This window comes from Mixophyes fleayi, chromosome 4 (assembly GCF_038048845.1).
Source record: "Mixophyes fleayi isolate aMixFle1 chromosome 4, aMixFle1.hap1, whole genome shotgun sequence".
NCBI classification, from domain to species: Eukaryota; Metazoa; Chordata; class Amphibia; order Anura; family Limnodynastidae; genus Mixophyes; species Mixophyes fleayi.
In genome coordinates this window covers 86438926-86447735 of record NC_134405.1, presented here as the reverse complement: position 1 = coordinate 86447735, position 8810 = coordinate 86438926, and the positions used below count along the sequence as shown (strand labels likewise).

General features: G+C 42.0%; 1 long non-coding RNA gene across 1 annotated transcript; it reads left to right on the top strand.

The window, feature by feature from the left end:
• The first annotated feature begins 1726 nt into the window (after positions 1-1726).
• On the top strand, positions 1727-2109 carry LOC142149908 (uncharacterized). Its single transcript, XR_012690917.1, has 2 exons — positions 1727-1844; positions 1969-2109. It is a non-coding gene; the product is annotated as an uncharacterized LOC142149908 (long non-coding RNA).
• Positions 2110-8810: the final 6701 nt, after the last annotated feature.

The following is an 8810-nucleotide window of genomic DNA, read 5'->3' as shown; positions in this document are numbered from 1 at the left end:
TGCAATCTTTGTTTGAAAGTGTATGAAAATAATATTGTGACCTGTGAGGTGGTCAAAATTGAATGGAAATGACTGGAAATTAGTGTTAGTGAGGTAGTAATAATAATGTAGGTACAAAATAATACCTAAATTATGTGATTTTAGCCCAAAAAAATTAATTTTGTAAAAAAAATAGCAAAACAAAACCAAAACCAAAACACGCAAGGGTGGTTTTGGCAAAACCAAAACCAAAACCCGAAGGTAATCCAGATCCAAAACCAAGCCAAAACCAAAACATACGGGTCAGTGAGCATCTCTACTATTAATACCGCCAGGCCTGTGCACATATCTTTCAGAAAAATGAAACGATGCTGCATGCTAACGTTTGAGAGTAATGGTGGTGTCTATTTTCAAACCCTTTTCCATGTATTCCACTAGCGTTAGAAATGCTAGTACAAAGCCCAATATTGATGTCAATGGATATAAGACTTTGTTTAACTGGTTCCCATCCAGCTCAATGGTTAGCATTGCTGCTGGTGTCATGAGTTCATACATTCTCCCTTTGTTTTTGTGGGTTTTCTTCCTTAATCCAAAAACATAATGATAGACTTATTGACTGATGACTACAATGTAAGCTTCAATGGGACAGGGACTGATGAGAATGATAAATATTCTCTGTACAGTGCTGTGTAATATGGTGGGACTATACATAAATGATGATAGGAACAACTCTATAATTTACCAGATTTCATACAAATAGAGCAAATGGAGTTATTGTTACTATCCTTTGTATAACGCCAACGTTAGAGGGTATTTCCAAGTCATATAAAGGGGTAAGAGAAGTGATATTACCTTTATAGTGTTCACCGACACAGAAAACATGCCAGATAAAACCTTAATATGATTTATGCATTTTAATTTTAAGTGGCATTAGTTGCCTGTTAACTTACTCTTATGTTTTGTAGTCTACACTACTATATTTGTAAAAATTAATCTACGTATTCATATGACACAATAAAGGGACCACATCTATTTGACATTTGAAGTGACCACACCCATATGACTGAATAAATTGACCACACCCAAATGACAGTTGAACATACCACACCCATTTGACCAGGCCACACCCAAACCCCGCCCATATGACTTCATAAAGCTGTCAGTAACATGACACAATAGTTTCATGGTATAAAAGAGGGGACTGGGAGCCCACAAGTCAATTGCCTTCAGCCAGGGGCAGAGGGGAGTGGGGGGGCTCAGCCTTCAGCCAGGAGCAGAGGGGAGTGGGGGGACAGCCTTTGCCTTCAGCCAGGAGCAGAGGGGAGTGGGGACAACAGCCTTTGCCTTCAGCCAGGAGCAGAGGGGAGTGGGGGGGGACAGCCTTTGCCTTCAGCCAGGAGCAGAGGGGAGTCGGGGGGGGGGAACAGCCTTTGCCTTCAGCCAGGAGCAGAGGGGAGTGGGGGGACGACAGCCTTTGCCTTCAGCCAGGAGCAGAGGGGAGTCGGGGGGGGAACAGCCTTTGCCTTCAGCCAGGAGCAGAGGGGAGTGGGGGACGACGACAGCCTTTGCCTTCAGCCAGGAGCAGAGGGGAGTCGGGGGGGGAACAGCCTTTGCCTTCAGCCAGGAGCAGAGGGGAGTGGAGGATGACGACAGCCTTTGCCTTCAGCCAGGAGCAGAGGGGAGTCGGGGGGGGAACAGCCTTTGCCTTCAGCCAGGAGCAGAGGGGAGTAGGGGACGACGACAGCCTTTGCCTTCAGCCAGGAGCAGAGGGGACTGGGGGGGGCACAGCCTTCAGCCAGGAGCAGACAACAAATAATGCCATACATATGTATGGTGGCATACCGTTGAAAGAAGCACAATGAGAGGTAAATATATATGTTCCAGTTACTTTGTGTATACTGTAGTCTTGGCCAATGATATAGAAGATTTTCACGTAGCTATAGACGATATAGGTGCAATCTAATGAGCTCTTATTTCTCATTGCTGCAGGTTACAGGTACAGACATCAGAGAAAAAGCACCTGACTGTATTGACAGTGACCTCTAACTACGAGTGGACCTCAATATTACTGCATAGATTGGATGATAATATCACATGAAGAAAATAAAAAAAACTAATGTAAACAAGTTATTGTATGGAGTATGATCTATTGTAGAATCACTTATAAACACTAGTATAAGCATAGATAAGATAGGATAAGTAGGATAAGTTTACAAAATAAATAGAACAAGCAGAATTTTGTCTCCTGTGATCTTTTATTAATTAAGGGGGTCATTTAATGTGCACGAAAAATGCCTGTGTAGTAGCTAGGAAATAGCAAGCAAAATCACCTTAAAATGATGCCCACCCCTTATGTTTTATTCTTGGTTGGTGTCGCCATACCACATTTATTATTGGTGAAGCATAATTAAAAATTCTGGCTGTTTGTGGAGAGGTCGGTAGAGGGCGCTGCAGAGGAAGCAGCTAGCAGCTTGTTATAGACATACCCTTCTGGGTCAGAATACACCAAATGTCTGAAGAATAGCCACATTACCTTACAGGTAAAAAAAAAATATAGTGTGTGTGTGTGTGTGTGTGTGTGTGTGTATGTGTTATCCGTGTTCCTGTTATTATCTGTGCACGCCATCTGATTCTCCTACTGTTGGTGTCAATTAGAGATGGGCAGGCTCGGTTTCTTGAAAACCCAACCGAACTCAGGGGATCCGAGTACCGAGCAAAGTCGACTCAGTACTTTCGCACAATTTCAGATTCCAAAACAAGGCAAAACGTCATCATGACGTCGTCGGATCTCTGATCTCGCAAATTTTGGAATCTATAAATATCGCCCTCCACGGCGATCTAGCGCCATTTGAGAGAGGGATACAGAAGGGGTAGGATAGAGTGGCAAAGAGAAGAGCTCCATTGCTGAAATACAAATATAAAAGTCCTTGCAGGCTTTTTGTCAAAACTTGCACCAATAAGTGTAGGGTGTTATATACACCCAAAGAGAAGAGCTGCGTTGGTAATTTTGTCATTGCTGAAATCCAAATATACAAGTCCTTGCAGGCTTTTTTTTCTGAATTTGCACCAATAAGTGTAGGGTCTAATTTACACCCAAAGAGAAGAGCTGCGTTGGTAATTTTGTCATTGCTGAAATCCAAATATACAAGTCCTTGCAGGCTTTTTTTCTGAATTTGCAGGCAAATTCAGAAGTGTTATATAGGTAAAAGACAAGAGGAGTGCTCCATTGCTAAGAGTCATTGCTGAAATCCAAATATACTAGTCCTTGCAGGCTTGTTTTCTGAATTTGCAGGCAAATTCTCAGTTAGAGTCAAATCACTTTCGCCTTATTCATGAAGACTGAATCCACCAGTTTGCACCTAATCTCACTATGAGTCCAGCAACTGCACAGGTATAGCACTATGGGGTGAATAATGAATGATAGACCAAACGCTCTAATTTGTTAGGCACATGAGCTTAAAAAAGTTGGTGTACGTGTCAGTGTTGAGCAGTATCAAATGCAAATATAGCTCACAGAAAACCAAATCTATAGGCCGCTATTTTAAATACTTTGTATGTGCAGCTCCGCAATGATGCAAAATTCACTGCATAGTCTCCGTCTTGACGTACACATCAAAGAAGTCATTCACCACTGTTTTTTGTGATCATCCACTGCAAAAAGAATGAGACTTGCATTTAAAATATTCTATTTGGTTTTTTATCATACTTAATAAAGTTTTCAATGTGAAAAATCTTAATTTGTCCGTTGAGATGAGCAAAGTTGCAGCGATGCAATTTTTGAGTTCCATTTTTGTTTGTTCCATGGCATGACCATTTCACACTGCATTTGCAACTTTTCATTTCGCAATATTTATAAAATGCACATCGGGGAAGCTCTCCTCGATTATACCAGAATACCTTAACATAATAAACCAATAAAGACACGGGGCCTGAGTCATTGAGGAGAGCAAAGCATAAAAAAGGAGTAACATTTGCACCTGGGCAAATGTTACCTCCCCCTTCCATGTTGCATTGGAGGGGGAGGTAAATTTAAAATGTGGGGACAGATTTATAGTTGGGGTAGGGCATGTCCTAGATCAACTTTAAATTTCAGTGTAATAATAAAGCTATCAAGTATTTGTGTGCTATATGAAAAAACAGCCAGTAAATAACTTATGTGCAAAATAATAAACTAATTTGCACCCCTTGCATTGTAACATGGTTTGTCCCAAAGAATATTTACTCCTTTTTTGCCTTAATGACTCAGGCCCACGGACACCAAATCAACGTTGAAATAAAAATAGGATTTATTAAATGCAAATAACGGAAGGTAGGAGAACTGAAAGGCGGACGAGAGCAGGGCAGTCAGCAACCACAAAACCAATAATGGTGGAAAGGTCAGACCATAGTACCACCAACCCAGGATCATAACTTATCTATTGGCCGGTGCTAAATATCTGTCCAACGGCAAGACTACACCCCCCTATAACCACCAGTATAACCTTTAACATACTGGCCAAGGGTCCTTCTCACAGTCGGACCAAGCAAGTGATGACACCACGAACAAAAGGGGGAGTAGTGACCTATGACAAGATAACCCGAGCACCATATGCAAACTTACCGACTGCACTGCTCTCCTACCAAAACACTATGGATACATATAAATAACCCTAACCCCTAAAACTGCAGGGTGGGAGGGAGGAATCCGGAAGCAGAGAGGCTGCTCTTAATACAAACTGCCATATATATATACAACCCCCAGACTACACCCCCTCCTGTGTCTTATTGGCTAACAATAAAACATGGACCTTCTGAATGGATAGCTCTCGACTCACTCACCCTCGTGATTTTAACTACGTTATTATCTAAAGGACACACTCCCTAGTCTCTATGACGGTCAATTCATTCTGCTGTGTGGTGTGGATGGACTGAATTCTGCAGCCAAAAAAGTGCACATTTTTGCAGAACCATGTTTGCATTTTGTTCATCTCTATTATTATTATTATTATTATTATTATCATTTATTTGTTAGGCGCCACAAGGTATCCGCAGCGCCGCACACAGTACTAACAGTAGACTATACAGGGTGAAACCATACAGAACAAAGAAACAAAAAGTACCAATACTTCAGAAACTCCGGCTAGTCATATGCAGTAAAGACGGAGTGGAAGAACAGGTATGGAGACAGGAGGGGAGGGGGCCCTGCTCATACGAGCTTACATCCTAAGGGAGGGTAAACAGACCAGGCACAAGAGGAGCCAGTTGAGGCAAGAGGAGAGAAGGGAGGACGAGCAAAGGGAGGAGATGGGGGTTAAGTAGATGGTTGGTAGGCTTTGAGGTGAGTTTTGAGTGCACGTTTGAATGACCACAGAGTAGGAGAGAGACGGATGGAACGAGGGAGGTCGTTCCAGAGAAGGGGGGCTGCACGGGAAAAGTCTTGGATTATGGAGTGGGAAGAGGTGATAAGCGTGGAGGAGAGGCGGCGGTCGTTGACCGAGCGCAGGGAGCGGGCAGGAGTGTGAATGGAGTGGAGGTTAGAGATATAAGGAGCAGTAGAGTTGGAGAGAGCCTTGTAAGTGGTGGTGAGTAGTTTGAAAAGGATTCTGTAGGGGAACGGGATCTCTACCTACCAACTTTCTTGGTATTTGGTTGTTGCTAGGTGCACTGTGCCAAATGCGCGGTATAAAGAACTATTATAATTCTGAGTTTCTAAGTAAAGACCAGAGATGTAATCCCTTCATAATACAAGTTACTTTTAATGCAAAAAAACTAAAAAAAACTTTCTTGCATGAAACTGCACATTACTGTTTTCACCATGTCTTATACTCTGTTGCTTCATTCCTAATTACTCGGTCAGATCACAAGCCAAGAGAACATTCGCTGCTTTCAAAGTCATTTGGCATAAAAAAAAGAATACAAGGAAAATCAAAGTTATCATTAATCTCGCAAGTAGTCTTTGTCTCAGCTGCCAATAGAATAATCCATCCCAGGGTGAACATCACCGCAGCTCACATCTGCTGAAAAACTCACTGCTATCTGTCTTTCATTAGAGTGAATCATTGGAGAGCAGCCCCGCGAGTGGCAAGATTGTGCCAGAAATAATCATTGACATATTGTCAGTATGTCCAACCCACAACACTCGTAGTAGCCACAAACAATGTTTACTGACAGATGTTTCGTACTTCTGGGCCCTAGAAATTGAATACGACAAGGATCAGGGTAGGAAGACTTGAATGGTACATTCCTGCCATCTCGATCATGATAGCTATATATTTTTTTATTCTTAAAGTAATTTTTTTTTACTCCACGTGTCCTTATTGATGATAAAGCTTCACAAAATATGTGTTTTCTGCTTGATTAAAGGAAGTCACTCATTATCAGGTAAGAGGTAATGAGCTCCATTTTTAAGGACAGCAGTAGTCGTTTACGAACTGCAAAAACTATGGGCTGCCCTACCTCTCTTTTTGTGCATGTGTTATTACTTGTTCTCCAAACGCATCGCAAGGTTCATGACTAATTCCTGGTGTTTGAATCTCTCCCTCACCCACCGCCCGGTAAAACAAATCTGACCTTACATTTTAAGGTTTGTTGACAGTGGCGTAACTACCATTGGCGTAGCAGGGGCAGTGCACCGGGGCCCATGGAGATAATGGGACCCGCTGCTTGGCAGATGCAGAGGATCAGTTGCCCCGGTTCCCTCCTCCCCACCTCCCTATACCAGGGCCCACAGCTTGTTAGTTCCACCTCTGGATAGGAAAATACACATGGTGGAAACAGTAAAATGTTCTAACCCGCTATGATCATTAAGACCACCTTTCATACATTTAAATGTATGTTTTCTCCCTAATGGTGAGCATAGCCTCATTTATGTCATCAGTCAGGAGAGTGAGGCGACACTGGGTCTTTACCACAAGGGTCACTTTGTGCGTTTGAATGTTTTTATACCATTGCATTGAAGTGTTCCTAGAAATGCCCATTGCGACAGAAGTGTAACCAGGAGGGGAAAATACATTGTCTGGAAAGTAAAGGGATGAGGTTGGGTTTCCAGAAGATCTGCCGCCGCAGAGATTTCAAGTTCTTGGGGTAGATCAGTGGAAGGGGATCTAGAAATCAGATGGGTGGGGTTGATACAAAATATGGTGATGTGAAAAAGAGAAACTTTGTGTTAGTGACAAGGCACACGAAAAGGGGAGACAAAGATGGCAAGGGAGTGGTTAAACGGTGGAGCGGTTAAATGGTGGATCGGTTAAACGGTGGAATGGTTAAATGGTGGAATGGTAGGCTTTACTTTACAGGTGATAGAATGAGGGACAACATCCAGAGGTGTGGGGTAGAATGAGGGACAACATCCAGAGGTGTGGGGTAGAATGAAGGACAACATCCAGAGGTGTGGGGTAGAATGAGGGGCATCATCCAGAGGTGAGGGGGGTGTAACATAGGATAAATCTTGAATACAAGAGTGAAATGTTTTTACCAGTGAGTTTTAAAGCCTATCACTACAAAACTCATTGATCATAGTAGGAGAAGGCACTCACATGCCCATACACAACCTCTATGCTCGCTAAAGAGCAGGATGTACCTAAAATTAAGCAGTTTGTTTGGTGAGCACAGAGGCTGCAATTACCACAGAAAATAGTATCTTTACAGTGATCGGTGATCTAGTTGATGTGAAAGCAGCTATCTACACCTGGGATAAAATGATGTGACACTGTCCCTTAAATTCTACAACTTTTGGTGGGTCTCAAAAATTAAGAACTTATGGGTGGAACCTTTTTGCTTGCATAAATATAAATAAAATAGTGAACATGATGTAGAGTTTGATCCATGCAGGAATGCACAGTGTTTCTGCAAATTAGGACAATATGCTTATTGATGATTCTCAGGGACTTTTTTCCTCTTAGTAATCTGGCTCCCATCAAGCTGAAATGAAGCCATTTATCCTGCCTGTGGCTGATTAAACACAAAGTAAACCTAGATCTCTGAGGAAGTTGTAATGAATCTCTAAAGACTTGCTCTGCCATGCACCTGCACGCAGTAACCCATTCTGTGCCGGCCGTCCTGATAATCGGGGTCTCTATAGCTTTAACAATGTCTTCCATTTCATTTCGTATAAGCCACAGTGCTCACTTCACACTCAGTTTGATGAATCTTTTCCTGCAAATTTTATTTCTACCAACAATATGCAAGTGTCCACTCCATTGTGAAAGTCAGCTGTTTATATGTACAGCTGAAGTAAGCATGTCACCATGAAGTCTGGTCTGCCATCACATGTGACCACAGGCATGGAACTATGGGAAGCTATATAGTTCCTGACCTAAGGAGGTAGAATCACAACTTATTTTGTGCTGTGAAAAAGTTGTTACTATAGACAACCAAACCGGTTAGGATTATCTGGTACACTACTGGAAATTCTGATCAGATTTTGGATTTTATAGACACTTACACCTAAAGATGGCTTTGTTCAACTACTTGATCATGAATGCTACAAGTATTCATGATAAAGACTATATTACTCTATTTCGCCATTTATCATTGTATTATCAGCCCTGGATGATCATAGGAGGGACTGATAACGCCATGATAGGGAAAGTTGTTCCTAACAAAGAGTTTTGTGTAGTGTTGAACTACACATACAGTAAATGTGTGTGATGATTGTTATGATTGGTTCTGATTGGTCTAAGGCTGTCCTTTGTCCATAGGATGATCAAGCTGTAAAGTTGACCTTTTGACCATAATCTACTTGTGGGACTGAGCACTGTTTCTGAATTAAAGTTGTTACACAGAGCTGCTGGAGAGCAGACATTACTACAAGTATTGTTACTTATTATTATCCATCTCTGTCCTTTGAAAAT